We start from the raw sequence: 17,178 nt of genomic DNA on the forward strand, positions 1-17,178 counted from the left end.
AGGGGTGTGAGCTGTCTGGAAGCAGTCACGTTTCCCATCAGAGGGAACTATGGAAGCGTGCAGGGTTGGAGTCCAGAGCTTTGTCCAAGCTACAGAATCAGAGTGTTGCACTGGAACTGGTGGGATAGCACCATTGCAGTGCATCCTCAGTCGGCATCCTGCTGCAGGTGCACTTACCCCAAGGCCACTCAACAGAAGGGCTACGGTTGTACTGCCATCTGGGTACCTGTTCCACAGTTCCCAGTACAGCTACTTGACACGCTGGAGTGCAGGAACTGATGGGTGGTATTTTGGGAGCCCAGGGAGTCAAACTCCCATACAGCCCCGACAACCGCAGTCATTTCCACAGCATATTTCCCATCTCCAGGAGAAGCTGGAAGACCAGCACTCACGCCTGGCTCATCCAGCCAAATTTGTGCTCAAAGGCCTGAAAATTCAGCACCAATGAGCCAGCTCAGGCAGAGCACGTGAGGAGCCAGCGAAGAGCCAGACCTCAGCTTTGAGCTGCAAGACAGAGAGTGATTTCGATCCAGCTTCACTCCCCTTGCTAACAGGCTCCAAGAACTATCTGTCCTGGACCCCTACTGGGCAGAGTGCCAATTTTAGGTCAGGACCACAACAGCAGCTGAGGAGAACAGTTGTTCTTCTTTGAGTGATGGTCCCGATTGTATTGCACTGAGGGTTATGTGCCATGCACCCGGAGTTGTTCGTAAGACTTACCCCAATCTCCTTTGGACCCTGAGTGCCACGCCTGCCTGTGGGCTGGACAAGATGGAGCTATACAGCTGGGTGTCACCAGCACACCGAAACCACTTTAACCCGGAGCTCCCCCATAACCCTCCTGGCAGACTCTCCTACACCTTCAACAGAAGAGATCCCTGCAGCGTCCCACATGAGGGCTGGTTCCAGTGCTCACACTCCAATGGAAAATTTGTTCTGTAGCCAGGGACCTGCTATGCCTTTGGTCAGCTGTTCAGAGTGGGGCATGCCATCTCCTGGCCAATCCCTCGGGAGCTCATGCTGTACGGAGGAGGGAGCAGGAGTCATCTGTTGACATCTCCACAGGCCTCAGTAACACACAGCAGAGAGCGAAAGGTGTTTTCAGTGTCTCTGCCACATTTGCTACATTCCCGTTCACCAAGTGCCTGGGGTTTGCTTCTGGGTGAAAGGTCCTTTAGAAACGTAGCAATTGTGTAAGCTCTCGGCAGGGCGGGAGGTGCCTTTGCATGTACAGTCCCTAGCACCATGGGGCCTTGATCCTTGGCTGGTGACCTTAAGCTGCTACTGCAATTATGAATTACTGAATTATGCAACTGACGGGAGAATGGAGCCCGAGGTGATATTTATCACCAATGGGCATTGCCTAGAGCGGTGCATCATGCTGTCTTTGGCCCTGGGCTGCCACTCCTCAGGTGCCCCAGAGTTGGGAATTCTGTGGCAGCATCACATTCAACCCCAGGGGGAAGAGAATGCCTTGAGATACGCTAGAGTAATTCTTCTGAGCAAGTAGGGAATGGTACTGACATGAAATGGGAGGCCTGTCTGAGTTCTTGGCTGGGATTTGAGGCCCTGAGTGTGGGGGTGCAGAAGAAATAAAATACCCACCACCTCCTTCCTATAACCCCTTTCAGGAATCAGGAAAGGATTTACCCTTAATTTTTTAGGGTGCAGAATCGTCAGCTTTGCTCTCTGCTTGTGCCAGGTGAGGGCTGATGACAGGGTCTCTGTCCCAGGTTGTTGAGCAGCACATTAGCCGGGTCATTCTAGCAGCCACCTATCCAGGCAGCACCTTAAAACTTTTTAAATGAGAGCATCAAGGACTCAGTGTTCTCAGCTGTCTGGTGATGGCCCCTGAGGCAGGAGCCCTCTCCTGAAGATTAGCACAAAGAGCCTTGAAGGGCAGCAGCATGGTCCAACCTTTGGCTCTGTTTCCTCTGTTTTTACATTGACCATAGATGGTTTGTTTGAACCACAGCTAAATTGAATATATTAGATGTGTTCTCCACTCCCCAGCAGCATTCTGTTCCACAGATTCAGGCATAAAAAGGTCCGGGCAAGGCGTCTTCTGAATGCCTCATCCGGCTGCAATGCACAGATCTAAGTCCTCTGCCTCTTTGTAGCATGGAAATCTTTCATGCTGAATTTGGCACTAGTAATAGGTACAGCTCAGACAGCTCTGATGTTCCATTTGGTTGGATGCTCATCCAGATTACATGGATTTCTTGGGTTTGGAAATAAGGCCTTGCATTTGCAGGCTGTTTTGTACTTTTGGTCTGGCCAAGGCTGACTGAAAAACAAGGATGAACAAAAGTGAACCCTAATTTTCCAAAGATTTAATTTGGGTTTTGGACTAAGGACCATCAGTGAAGGTAAGTGGGTTTTTATTCTGTCTTGAGAGACTGTATCCGAACAAGAGATCAACTCTTGTGCTTTGCAGGGTATTTAGTTACTGCCTTTCCAATTCACATGTCCAGTTCTCATGGCCAGGCTTCTTGAAAGTGATTAGTTAACCAGTCTTTATTATTTTTATTGGGGGTGTATGTGACACAGACACACCCTATATATAGAGAGAGATGATTTACTAAATGTTTCCCAACACCACAGCTCAGAGAAACGACACTTTCTTCACTCCTGAGTATCCTTACTTTCTTTACCTTTATAAACAGTTAAACCACAGTATTGCCATTATTTTTATGTGAAAAACAACTTTGACCACTCTTAGCCTTTGTAAAGCCAACCAGATGTCCTTGTTGGAACCCATCATTCAACTGTGTTACTCTGAATCATGAGTTTTTAATGATTTTTTGTCAACTAAATATAGTACATGCATAAAAATATTTGCTTTAGTGCCATCTATAACCTTCATTTTTTCCATCCACTCTTTTCTATTGACTAGGGAATATCTTGGGTAAATATTTGAGAGGAACCATTTTGATTAATAACATGTCTCGGAATATACTTTATGTCAATAGTATTGGCTATACAGGCATGTTTCCTATCAGGATGGTACATAGTGCTTATTTTTAGAAATCCTACATATGTTTTTAAAATACTAGCTGGAAACTGATATTGTAATAGGCTCCAACTTCCAAATACACACACACACACACACAAATCTTATAGTGCTCATTTAGTCTTCAAGGAACATTACCAGTATAAAATTCATAATATAAAAAGATATCTATATCCATGTTACTAATAACACTTTCATGGATTAAAACAAAGAATTGTTAAACTTTCGTTTACTGTCCATTATTTATGTTGCTGTTTATTTTGCACCTTTCACTCAGTTTGAACAGTGAAACTAAACTAGTCTGTTTCACTTTCTGTTGCAATAGTGTGCAGATTCTTGTCAATTTCACTTTCCCCTTGGCATACACTAGCACAGGCAGGGGGAAGTTGAAGACTAGGATTCACACAGGAGTGAAGAAAGTTAAATCCCAGGCTAGATTCTCCTCTCTTTGCAACACTCCCATTGCCATTTTCAATATAATCAGTAATACGTGATGATGCTTCTGTGAGGTTGCCTAAATCCCTTTTTTCAACAAAAAAAATAAACATGGGGCCTAAAACTTATTGCCAGTTTCCCTTCAGGTAAAGTGGTTTCAGCATGTTTGGGATGTGCTGTAACTTGGTTTTGGGGTGTATTTAAAATGGGGACATAACGCGTTAGGTACACGCTGGACACATTTTATTAATGACGCTAATGAGATTAGTGATGCTACTGATGTTCTTTGTCAAGGGCTTTGAGTTCTACTGATGAAAAGTACCGTATAGGAGGTGAGGTATTACTGTTCTTTGGTCAGTAAAATACTACGCTGTGAACCTGAAGGGATGGTGCATTTATCAAGAGTCTTTTGAATTCCAAAGGGAGCATAATAAAACAAAAGATGCAAGTTTCACATGATCATCGTTTTAGTCACAAGAGGCAGCTGCGCCGCTATTGTGCTTCAGTGTAGATATTGCTCGAGGGACAAGAGAGGGCAAAGTTAATCCACTGCCCCAGGAGGCGACAGCTAGGTAGATGGAATTATTCTTCCATCCACCTGGCACTGTCTACACCATGGGTCAAGTCGGTTTCACTACATCACTCAGGGATGTGGATTTTTCACACCCTGGAGCTACATAGCTGGGGCGATGTAACTTTTGAGTGTATATCCGGCCATATTCCCGTATGGGAGGGGAATAAGCTGATGTAAGGTACCTTCATACCAGTACAACTGTGTCCACACTGGGGGTTGTATCAGTTCATTGGTTAAAAAAACTCATGCCCCAACCAACATAGTTCTACCATGTGGAACAGGCCTAGAAAGTCAAGAAATTCAAAGCGAAGGTTCCGCCTTTATACTGCTCCCGCACATTAACTAGGTGGCCGATTCATTAAACAAGCAGCTGCTGCAAAGTGGGCGGAGGCCAAAATATGTGGGTTGGCTGGGCCTCAGCCTCCCAGTAAAATGGCTGACGTGTGTTATTTCGAATCTGGTGCAGTAGAGCCAGATTTCTGGCCCTTGCCGAGGGCTAACAATAATAGTAAAGGGCGGTTCCGGCAGGTTAAGGGACTTGCCTAAGGTCACCTGGCGTGAAATTCAGCCCTGTAGTGAGGGCAGGCAAAAGGCCTATATATCTTAAGTCCTCATTAAGCCTTTGAAATGGCACAGAAATGATGCCTATTATTATTATTATATTATTAAATGTTGTTTGTATTGTGTAGCACCTATGGACCCCAGTCATGGACCTAGGCGCTATATAAACACAGGAAACGAAGTCCTGGCCTCCAAGAGCTTATGGACCTTGTACAGGCCCTCTGCCTAGGGGTGCATTTCACCCAGGAGAAGTCATGGCAGTGTCTGTAATAGAATCCCAGAGGCCCGGCCCCCAGGCTAACCACTGCAGCTTACCTCCTCTCTGATCCAATGTTTGGGTAGTGAAAAGGCAATGTTTACAAGTCCCGGTTTTCACACAGGCCTAGCGGTGGAGCAGCAGAGCGTTGGCTGACAAATCGTTTTCAGCGTGCCCTTGGCATAAAAAAACCATTCATTTCTTTTCCTAGAAAATGAGCCACTTCTAGCTGAACACACAGTTCCTTGCATCACCCTTCTGGAGAGCACAGCAGCAATAAAATAACCTCGCTGCGGCTTTTTCAATCCACAGGGCAGCCAGGCCAAGGGTCTTTCGGCTAATAGAACGATAAGCGGCCGCTTCCCTTTGAAGCCAGCTAAAAATAGGCCAGGTCTCATCTGAGGATGGATTGATTCTTAAAAAATAATAACCTGCCATTAAAAACATGGCAGCTGGATTAGCTCAAGTAAAGGAAAACGTACTATGGGCCAGGATGTCCCAAAGGCAATCACAAAGCAGACACTGAATGCTCTCGCACCAGCCCGCTCTGACTGATTAAGTTTGACAGTGCCAATCCCTGAGACGCTGGGTTTAATCCTGAGCCCCACTCTGGCCCTTCTCCACTGCTCTAATGGTGCAAGGGGGCTGCAAGGCAACTGGATTTCCCCTTCCATGTTGGGGGGTTCCCAGCAGATGGAGTCTAGTGTAGCCAGCTCTAACATCATTCCCCTGCTGTGCCCAGCCTAGGTGGCCTGCCAGGTGTGTTCCTAGAGATAGATGGGGGTGTAACTGCAGCAATTCCTGACTGGTAAATAGCCCTTAAATTGGACCATAGCCAGCCAGGAATAGTCAGACCCAGGCTCAGAGCGGTACAAAGACTCCCCACCCTGCAGCTGTACCCAGCAGAACTAAGGGTGGGAGCCACGAGGATTATACTTATTCATACAGCCCCCTCCTAATAGAAGCAGTGTCAGCACCTTGACACAATGGTGGTAGAGCGGCCCTCATTCAATTCTTAGGAAGTAAAGGAAAATCAACCCCTCTGTAATGGGGTGGACCAGGTTGGCTGCTGAGATGAGGTTTTCCCATACTTGAAAAGTACATTCTGAACAGATACTCAGCTTGCCGAAAGGCAACAGGGTCCGATGCATTGACAGGGAGGCAAGCATTGCACAGTGAGAGATTTTTATACTGATCACCAGCTACCTCAGGCAACAGAGAAAATGTAGGGCTGGAACAGATCTCAAGAGATGCCCATTCGCCCCCATGATGAAGCAGGATTAAATACCTGACAGGTGTTTAACAACTAACCACCTTGCCCTTGCCTACATTTAACAATGGCTCACGTGAACTGCCTTAAAGCAATGCAGCTCTCTGCACGGATTCTCCTATGGAAGGTACACTAGTAGTCCAAAGGATTATTGTTATATTCCCTGCCTGGGTTTCCGCTTCTCTTGGCATTGTGCAGGTCAGCCTTTCAAATTACAGCTGCCCTTGGGGGATTCTGGCCCTGGTTCAGTCAGTTCTACTCTGTTCAGGTTTCTCTACCTCTTTCCAGATGTGGTGTCCTGCTCAGTCCACAAGGATATCATTAAGTATGTTGCCCTCTCCCTCAAAATATTAGCTGTATTGGCTTATCAAGGTGCTTTGAGGCAGGGATGATGCAGTGCAGAGCTTCTGAGTTGCAAATATTCAGCCTGCGTCATTTATGCAAATAAAATCATTCATAGTTATGAAAATATTCAGATTAGGGCATTATATCAGTTGCATAGATTCTCCAGTTTTTCACGTTTTCTACCTTAAGAGGTATCCCTAGATTAATGTTAAGCTCCCTGTAGAGTAATCAAGCATTGACAGTTCCACCTTAAAATAACACTTGCATTTACACTTACGTGCTTTGCATTTCTCTGTGGCTAAATCTGCAACCACTCACATGAAAAACACAGCTCTTTGCAGTGAAGTCGGATGTGAGACACGCTTCCCCTGTTCACCTCTTTAATATCAGACCTGCCTTATCCAGGAAGAGTCAAATAATTGTTCAGAAAAACAGTCTCTGACAATTTATCAGGAAGTAGGCAGCAGGAAGTAATTTATACTCCTAGTATAGCAAGGTATCATAGTATAAGTTAGTTTACAAGATAAAAAGGAGGATGTCAATAATAAGTCTATGGTATCCAATGTTAGAGGTACTGAATCTGCTTTTGACCCCCTGTTACACCTATAATCTGCTGTCCACGGAATGATGGGCATGGTTCAGTGCTGGTATCTTGCTGGTCGGTTCCTTCCCTGCTCTAGTTGTGACAATATGCCCATGCGCACAATTTGTCTGACATCAGCTTGGTTTGTTTGTCTGCTTATTGGTACAGTAGCACAGCAGGGACTGGCACCTCTCCCTTCATAATGTTGCACGGTCGGGGATGGGGGAAGAGAACATCAGAGACTTTGCGGAAGGCGCTCGGCTCCTTGCAGGATTGGGCTGTTTGTCTGGGAAACTGCTTGAAAACTAATGATTGCTAGCCAAGAAGGAACAGCCTAGCCTGGCCTGTGCACATGCAGTGATCTCTAGAGAGAGCGTATGTGTGTGGTTACTGTGGAGGAGGTATAGTGAGCAAAGTTTGATTTGTTAAGCAGATCTTCAGGGGCGAAGCTGCTTGAATAGGAAGCTACAGAATTTCAGTCCAGCACATATAGCACTCTTTGCCAGCAGAGGAACAAGCAACGGCTGCTGGGTTGTCCCAAGGGGGCCGGGATGGAGAGTTAGCCCAGTACGCAGCTCCCTTTCCCTCACCCCCTCCTATCCCCCACCCCTGACCTCAGGGAGTACTGTCTGTATTTCTCTTCTCAGTGAAGTGTTTCCACATCAGCTGAGCCAGTGCCCAAAAGCCCCAAACTGTGTGTGTCGTGATACGCTGGCTGATGAACAAGGGCGACACTGAAGCTTCATTAGGCTGCCGCTTCCAAATTCTCTCTCTTTTTGAACACACACACAAAAAAAAAAGAGAAAAAGTCACACTTGAAGTTACCTCTGTGTGCTCGGCCACAAAGCCCATGACATCAGTGTCGCCATGGTGACCAAATCTTCACTTAGGTATCCTGAGTGCTGTTTGCTTACTGGCTACCAAGGAAACCACTGTAAGTGACAATGCAAGTACCACACTTGAGCAGACATCACGGCTTTGTTACTGACGTGGCCTCTGGCAGCAGCTCAGAAGGACTTTTCTTCTAATTCCATCCTGCAGGGGCTGATGCTTCCTGGGAGGTAATGCGTGTTCTCAGTGCCTGCGGGAGCTGGGGACAACTGGTGTGGTTGCACAGTAAATGGAAGTGACTTAACGGAGCTACTGGATTCTTTGATCTCCCATGAGTTATTGTCCGGACATTTCCTATACCTTACCCTGAAGGTGACAATCAATGGGTGCATTAACATGCATGCTCTACAGCGGTCTGAAACTGGGCAGCTTGGTTACCACCATCCTCATTAGTGTTTATTTCACTTCTTGTGATTCACATCTCTGGAGTTTTGCTTTGTGTTCCTGTAAACCTGCAAACTCATAAGAAAACTCAGACGAAGGGGTGGAGTTTAGTTGGTTACTGAGCAAAGCTGCTTGAAAGTCTTGAGCAAAACTGGGTCAAATTAAGTCCAGGGGGTTCATGGAATCTGGCCATGTATGTTACAGTTCAGGTCCCCTTTTATCTCCGAGGATAAATGCCTCTTAGGACAATAGAATGGAGACCATGGAAAGGGAACTCCAGCTGTACTATCTCATTACATACATCTTCTCTAAAGCCTTATCCATGTATGAAGAGAAACGTACTTCCAGAAAGGGGACAGGCCTCACCCATTCTCCATAGTCTTCTCTTCTCATGCCCACCCTGCAGAAACCCTTCTGTGTAGACTTCATGGAGTTCCAGCTTCTTTGAGATGGATGGGGAGGGCTGGCAGGCGGGATCGGGAGAGGTAGAGAAACCAGTTAGGCTCTTTCTACCACCAACAATACTAGTTAACTCAGCCTGGAAATGTGTTGAGTCAAGATGTTTCTGCCTTGATTAAGGGGAATTCCAGTCCCAGCCACACTATGGGGCAGCCTCTGGAAGCACATGAGCTGTTTCCAGGTGCCATCAGTAGAAGGTGACTCCAATCAGTTGTCCCTTCTTTCCTGCCATTCCCACCTAGATCTTCGGGGCTGTGTGGGACAGAGAGGTGAAACTCCCAGCTTCTTCGATGGCAGGAGCAACCTCCACTAGCACCCACAAGAGAAGAGGAATTCAGAGGAAACTCAATGAATTGAGTTAATGTGTCCTTTCCCTGAAATGACTCGTTCCTGCCAGAAACAATGAGACTGAGAACGAGAGAATGATCTGAATTCTGTAGAGCTCCGTACATAATTGTTTCTTCCATGTGGCAATGATCTTTCCTGTCTTGTCTGTTTTTCAAGATCTTTGCCACTTTCCTCTGACACAGTGTGGCTGGCATTTCTGGAACATGGAGAACTAACTTTACCTGCATATCTAAACAGGGAGAGTTCCACTGATAGCATCAATATCTGCTGGATACTTCCCTTCACTAGGAGAAGGGGAATAGTCAATAACAGAGCTAGCTGAAAAACTGGAACTTTTTTGGTGAAAAATTTAATGAGAAGATTGTACCTTTCTTAATCAACATTTTCAAATTTTACAACCAGCTCTAGTCAATGACTGACTGACTGTGGGCTTGTCTACATGATCAGTTTGTGCGCAGCGAGCTGCAGTGGTGAATCTACTAGCTGGGTGGACCCTGCCACCACACACTAAAAGTTCCATCATGCACTTTGACAGCCTCCTGTTTTACAGAGACGACGGAACTTTTATTGCACTTTAGCAAGGTTCCCACAGCCGCTTAGTGCGCGACAGGCCCCCCCCCACCCGGCTTACTGTGGACTAAACCTACCGAATGCTCTTCAGCTCAGGATGACTGTGAATAGTGATTAATTAGGAAATTAACATGTTCATGTCTCCATTACATCTGTGCAAAACATGTAGCCCAAATCCTGTAGAACTTGTCTCCCATTGACTTCAGTCAACACGGGTCGTTAGTTCCTTAATAGGCCCATTGACTTCCATGGGGCTACTTGAGTGAGTAAAGTATTTGATCCAGGGTGTTTTCAGCTCATGTGAGTTTTGTCCAACTCTTCTTTGGTTTGGTTGGCACAGACTTTGGATTTGAATTAACTCAGAATGATAGATTCTCCTGGATAAGGGTCAAAACAACATACAACAAATAAATCCTTCACTGACACATGCACAGCTCTGTGTCCAGGTTTGCGGAAAACAAACCTCAGGTTATTGAAAAGAAGTTGGTGAAATCTTGGGTTGTATTACCAAAGCTGCTGGCATGTTCATGATTCAGGGATCCACTCCCTTCTAAGAGGCTGCCTGATCCAAAGCTCATAGAAATTAATAGAAAAGGCATCTGTTGACTTCAGTGGGCTTTGAATCGGGCTCAGATCGCTCAGTGAACGGTCTTATTTCTTCATGGATTTTGACGAGCACCTTTGAAGTTTCAGTGATTTTACAACGGCGAATACATTGTATCCCTTAAAATGTGACATGGACAGCACTGCACACATCTGGATAGGAAAAAACTCTGTCTCTCTACACAATTGGGCAGATCTACAGCTTTTATTTTAAAAGGCACGATTTTGGCTCTTGACCAAGCTGTTGCTGGAGAGAAAAGAACCCATCCATCTTAAAAAGAAACATCTGCTGGGAATGTGAGTTACTGCCTGATTGAGGACTAGGGTTCTGCAATTAATCAACCTCTTCAGTCATGTCACCAAGGAGAATTTGAATGAGATGGACCAATTGTGAAAAAGGAGAAAGAAGCCGAGGGGGAAGCCAGGAAATATGTAAGTGCTTCCAAACTCATCATGTTGGATTCAAAAAAAATGAGGGATATGATCAGTGGATTCACTGCTACGGTTTCAGGTGGATGAATGGAGAAGATGGAAGGTCACCTTGGGCTATTTTTCAAAGCTGGAAACAGACCAGTTTATTCAGTGGCAAATGATGTCTCTAGGCCCAGAGACACATGTATAAGTACAGACACATGGCTATTCCACCTGAGCTCTGTGCCAGTGAAAACTATTTGCCAGTTTTCCAGTGTGTATTTGTGTGTGTGTGTGTGTGTGTGTGTGTGTGAATATATGAATCTTAGTAGCCACATTGCAGTTTCTGGATAAAATTATATTGCTTCCCAGTTTAATTATGCAGTGAGTGAAACAGAGGATACTTCCTGGCAGTTGTTAACTTGCTGGAGAAACTGAAGGCCCAGTTCTGAGTGCCGGGCTTGACACCTTGAAGAGGCCCAGTTTTTAGAAAGTGTTGAGGTCCCAACTTCTCACAGTCAAGAATCTCTAAAGTATCTCAAGTTGGGCAAAATCAGGTGTCATTTTTGAAAGTGTAGACCGTAATGCATTCACTGCAAGGAAATGGCTGACTCGGGCCACTACTGTTACTATATAGACTGTTCAAATGGAAACTATGAATGGACACACAGTCTTTCCATTTACTGACAAGTTAACATTTGAACAATAGCATGAATAAGAGGCCCTTGTGCCAGCACTGGTCTTTTCCTGGCAGTATAATAGGAAACGATTCTAGAGGTATCGATGAGAAGCAGATATTTACTCCCATTAGAGGTAAATACCAAGATTTCTGGTCTCAAGAGGTGAATTTTTGTCATGATGAACTGAATCAGGGCTGCTTGTGGTTGAAGTCAATGAGAGACTCATCTAGGCCATCTCCCTGCCAATGTCTTTCTCTTTGCAGCCTGAGATGGGCCAATATGATATGATAGTTTTGGAGAAAATGAGGAGGGAAAATGGTGACCCCAATTAGAACAGGTGTACTAAGGAAAATGGGGGTGACAGGGATAGACCGAAGGAAAGTGTAGAAATGGTTCATTCCTAGATTTTTTTTAAGTCCAGAAAGAACAATTATGATGATCCAATCTGACCTCCTGTATAACACAAACAATAGAATTTCTCCCAGTAATTCCTGCATCAAGCCAATAAGTGATATTTGCTAATGGGAGAAAGGCGTGGGGGTGGGGAGGTCAACACCATCACAAACAAACAGAAAAACAGTTCTGGGCTTGTTCTATTGCTCTGGGAGTTTGGAATGGAACATTCCACGCTCACACTGTCTTCTTTATTGCAGTTTTGAAAGTGCAAACCACAGATGGCCAGGGCAAAACCAGAATGAACCCAAAGATCAACGTACAATGGAAATCATGTTCTTAGTTTGCTTCGGATCGTCTGTTATTTTTTGTTATGGAAGATGCCTCATTATTGTAGCATTAATCTTATATATACTGTGACGGGGCAAGGCTTTAGAAAAGTAGTGGGAGATAGATATATTAGCTCCAGGCTAAACAAATCCCTGGTACCAGGATAAGTGAAATGGCAGCTGCTCCAGTTCAATTAAGACACCTGGGGCCAATTAAGAACTTTCCAGAAGGCAGGGAGAATGCTAGGTTGATTGGGACACCTGAAGCCAATCAGGGTCTGGCTGAAACTAGTTAAAAGCCTCCCAGTTAGTCAGGTGAGTGTGCATGTCAGGAGCTGTGGGAGGAGCTGAGTAGTACACACCATATCAGGCACAAGGAAGGAGGCCCTGAGGTAAGGGTGAAGTGGAGCTTGAGGAATTGAGGGCTGCTGTGGGGGAAGTAGCCCAGGGAATTGTACATGTCATGTTTCTAAAAGGTCAGCTACCATAGCTGATACTATTAAGGTCTCTGGGCTGAAGCCTGGAGTAGAGGGTGGGCCCGGGCTCCCCCCCTCCCTTTGCCCCCTGATTAGTCACTGTGACTGGAAGACAACAGAGACTGTGCAAGGAAGGATAACTTCTCCTCACCTCCCTCACTGGCTTATGATGAAAATGGCTCAGTAGACTGTGACCCTTGTCTCTAGAGAAAGAAGGGTTACGTGGAGGGTCACAGTGAGCCTCTGAGGCTGGCGAAATCCGCCAGGAAACACGGGACCCATGGAGGCAAGGACAGAGTTTTGTCACAATACATTTAGCAGAAATCAGAACACTGCCTTTGTCTATAGATAGATCTGCTTCTACAGCTCTGACTGTATTCGTCCATTTCCACGAGAACAGCAGCAGGGAAACTGTGCAAGAAGAACTCCTGCCCACTGTATGAGGCCTAATTATTACGTTACCAACATGATTATTGATCAAGGGGAGGTCTCTGGGTTTGTGAGACTTCAGGAGGGAGCACTGATGTCACTCCACGGCGGTGCGTCACTGTAGCTGTTTTTGTCCATGGATATTCCACAGCATATAATGTGAGAGAAAGCAGGCATCCGTAAGAGACCATGACAGAAGCTCCCTTCTGAGTGACTCATACTGACCCTTCGTAGGAACATGGGATCCCTTCAGCCTACTGCACTTTTCACCTCTGAGTCATACTATCCCAGGGGAGTAAATAAGGTAACTGCGCACTGATCTCAGCAGTGACGAGTTCTCTTCCCAACGAAAGGTGTTAGAAGGAGAAAATGAAGCATTGCCTTTGGCAGTGTGTGTCACCGCTGACTGTGTCAGCAATTTCCTAACGAGGGCAAAATGCTCCTCTCTGATCTGCACACATGCCACATGCCTCATTGCGTCCCGTGGCATCTGCAGTACCACAGTGATGCACATTAGGAGGTCTATAATAAGCCAGGAAGTGCTGGGAGGATTTCAGGACGGGGAGGGAGCAATGGATTAGTAACAGGTTAGTCAAAGCATGGGGACATTTGTTACAATCTGGGATTGTCTCCGTTGTCAGGTTAACTCTGCAGTTTGCTTTAGTGAGTTCATCCTTAAGGTAAGGCGTCTAGTTAGCTCAGTCCGAATCAGGTAAGACTGATCACTCCTGCAGAAGAATGTTTATGGGCTTAATGTCTTTAGTGCTACACAGTTGAAAATTTTGGACAGATTTGGAATAGGATCTCAACTAATTTTGCATCCATCACCAATTGTAGGTGTACAATTTCAGGTTAAATTAATTGTGAGCGCAAATGATAGCATTTAGACATCTAATTAGCTCATTGTGCTTGCAAATCCAGAAGATGGATGCCTTTATGTCTGTATTTTGGTGAAGCACCTCAGCAAAAAGCCCCACAACATCAGCCAGTCATGGCCCTTTTCTCAGAGTCAATTTTACTATAATCAGGCACATGATAACAATTAACAAAGCATCGGAAAGGGAACAAAATGTTCCTTAGCTTGGGATCTCTCTCCCAGAACCTTGGGTTCCCAGCCTGGCCTTCTCCTCAGCAGTTACTGCTGCTGCTGGTCTGTTAGTCTCCTTTTATAAAATGTGACCTTCTGTGTATTACTCTAACTCTAGATGATGTGTGACATTGCAAGCCAGGTGACCTACCATGCAAGACGTTCGCAAGTGGGAAGTGGTAAGATAAGGTGACTGTCTCTTCATCTTGTGATCAGAATGTATGAAAAATTGAGTCACCAGCAGAGTCAGGAGTCGTTGTTGCTTCCAGATTGAGAAACCGCTCTCAGGACTTTCATTTAGCCTGACTTCCCATAATGAAAGATCTCATGATCTTAATTATCTGGGCAAGTGAGCCCTGCTATAATTTTGGTGCTGGTGGTTTCACTGATTATACGATGCAACTCGTGATGGCGCCAGGTGGCTTCTTACTCTTGTGCATGAATATGAAAGCTGCCATTTTCCTAGGTTCCAAAGGAATTGAGGCACACAACTCCATTGAAAATCCAAGCCCAAGGGACGAACTTTATTGCAAATTCTAAGAGGGACCCATACCCAGAATGGCACAGCTGAGCTCATGTTACACCATTTCTTGTATTGGTGCAATGTTTTGTTTCATAAGAACACTTTATTTGAGTGCATGTCCTGTTCTTCTCTTCAACTTTGTCATCATGAAGTATCTGGATTGCCTCATCTACTTCTGTGCATGTGTTACAATGCTCTGGCGTCTTCTGTAATCCGTGTTTCTATTGGGATCTGGTTTCATTTCAGCCTCTGAGTATGGAACCCCCCCACACACACACACATACACAAAAGCCCCCTAATACGTATGAGAGAATAGTGTCCTCATAAGCCATGGGCATCTGTTTGTGAATGATCCTGGAGTAAGTTACTTGAGTTACAGTGAGTTGTTAGCTCTCACTGAACGCAATCATCCACTGCCCTGAGGAATAAGGGCTGGATCAAGCTCCTCCAGACTTACTGGGAAGAGTCTCACTGACTTCTGTAGGAGCTGGATCAAGCCCTTGAAAAGGAGCAGGCAGAGCCAGAAGTTTTAGGTGTGCACCCCCCTCTGGGTGCACTTGACTTCTGCATGCACTGTCTGCTTGTGCAAGCCAACACGTACGTGTTGTTTGCTGCTCTAACATATGCTTTTGCTCTCTCTAGCCCCCTCCGGGCCCCGGACAGCAGAGAATAGTCATAGTGCATAGCAGTCTGGTGAGGCCCTTTGCTGGGGCTGTAGAGTCTTTACAATGACTTTACATGGGCCAGGGAGGCCCCTCACACACCAAGTATTGGCAGGGAGCCTTTTCCATCTCCTTTAAGGCCCCTTGACTCTGCCTGACCAACCTTAGTGTAACTGAGAATCAGGCCCAATGTTTCTGCACACTGGTAAGCACAAGTCAGAGGACGAGCCAAGAAAAATAACTGGGCAGGTAGATGACTTGGTTGACAAGTTGCCTTCAGTGGTGTTATACCGGGGTGAATTTGTCCCTATTTGCTTCAGTAGAGTTGTTTGTAGAGTTGCCTTTGATTGTCTTCTGTACTAGTACTCATCTCCTCACTGCTGTTTCGCTATCCCGACAAAGTTGGCAAAGTCCTGTGTGTTTTTCTAGGTTTGTTTTTTTTTTTTTTTAAATCTGCCTAAGACTTAGCCCACGTCCTCTTTCATCAACTGTTTCGCCATATGCAGCAATCAGCTGTGTACTTGAGCAATGTCTGGAACTGGACAAAAAGAGCTAAGTCATGTGATTTGGAGGCACTGCTCCCCATTGGGCTCCTCCAAGTCTTGATGTGATTCGTTCTACTCTCCCCAGCTGGGAGACTAAAAGCTAGTAGTGGACTCCAAGTAAAAATCTTTCTAGAAAAGGGAATCAGACAAGGTATTTGATTGCTTAAAAAAAAAAAATGTGCCTGGAGGATGTGTTCGATGCAACTCTTGGAGGTGGCATTTAGATATTGTGTGAAGGTGAGGATCGGGGCCTTAGAAATACCCAAGAGAGAGCAGCTGGATGGACAGCCCTAAAGAAATCATCCATCCTAAATGTTTACGAGTCAGATCAGTGAGTAAGAAGTGTGGTGTTCTTTCCCAGTTGGAAAGTGTGTACACAGAGTATGCGTGTAAATTCCTACGGTCAGGGTGAAATTCAACCTAGTCCAGTGTAGTACCGTAGAATATATGAAATGTCCGGTGCATCACCAAAGCTTTGTGTTAAGGGTACAGAGGACCTTGTGTAGGCCCTTGACATTGGGCTGAATTGGAATTTCCCCTGCTCAAATTAATGAGGCTTAAGACAGGATTCTCAAAGGAGAAGGAATTTCAGTGGGATTTAGGCATTTAATTTGCTTGGGTTTACTTGAAAGTCCCAACCTAAGAGTGTGGGGCCTAAGTGAAGAACAGGAGATCACCCGTTTTTCTTCTCTCAGGTCCCAGACATAGAAAAAACAGGGCAGGCTGAAACCATCACCCTGCTGTTAATTTGTTACTACTGCATAGGGAAGCCGGAGCTTGAGCCACAGCAGTGCTCTTACTGCAAAGGTGTCCCGTAGCAGTCTCCAAGGACATTGCTGTATTTGCTTATTGGTTGGCACAGGCACCAGCTTCCAACTTTCCCTGGGCGTGCACAACCCCCAGTTCAGCCCCAGGCTCTGCCCCCAGGCTATCCGTTCCCTCAAATCCCCACCCAGCCCCATCTCTTCCCACCCCCACCCCGCCTCTTCCCGCCCAGTTCTGCCCCTCCCACAAGCATGCCTGTCCCTGCTCCTCCCCTTCTCTCCCAGCGCCCCCTGAATGCTGCGGAACAGCTGATGGTGGCGGGTGGGAGGCGCTGGGAGGGAGGGGAGGAGTTGATTGGCAGGGCTGCTGGCGGGAGGTGCTGGCGGGGATGGGGAGAGCTTGGCTGCTGGTGGGTGCTAAGCACCCGCCAATTTTTTTCCGTGGGTGCTCCAGCCCTGGAGCACCCACAGAGTCGGTGCCTATGTTGGTTAGTAAACATATTAAAAGGGTTCCTTGTTACTGTTGTCCCTGGACACACACACACAGCACTTAACATCAGTGCATGGATCACTAGACACTCCCTGCA

This window comes from Lepidochelys olivacea, assembly GCF_965140295.1.
Source record: "Lepidochelys olivacea isolate rLepOli2 genome assembly, chromosome: 12".
Classification (NCBI taxonomy): domain Eukaryota; kingdom Metazoa; phylum Chordata; order Testudines; family Cheloniidae; genus Lepidochelys; species Lepidochelys olivacea.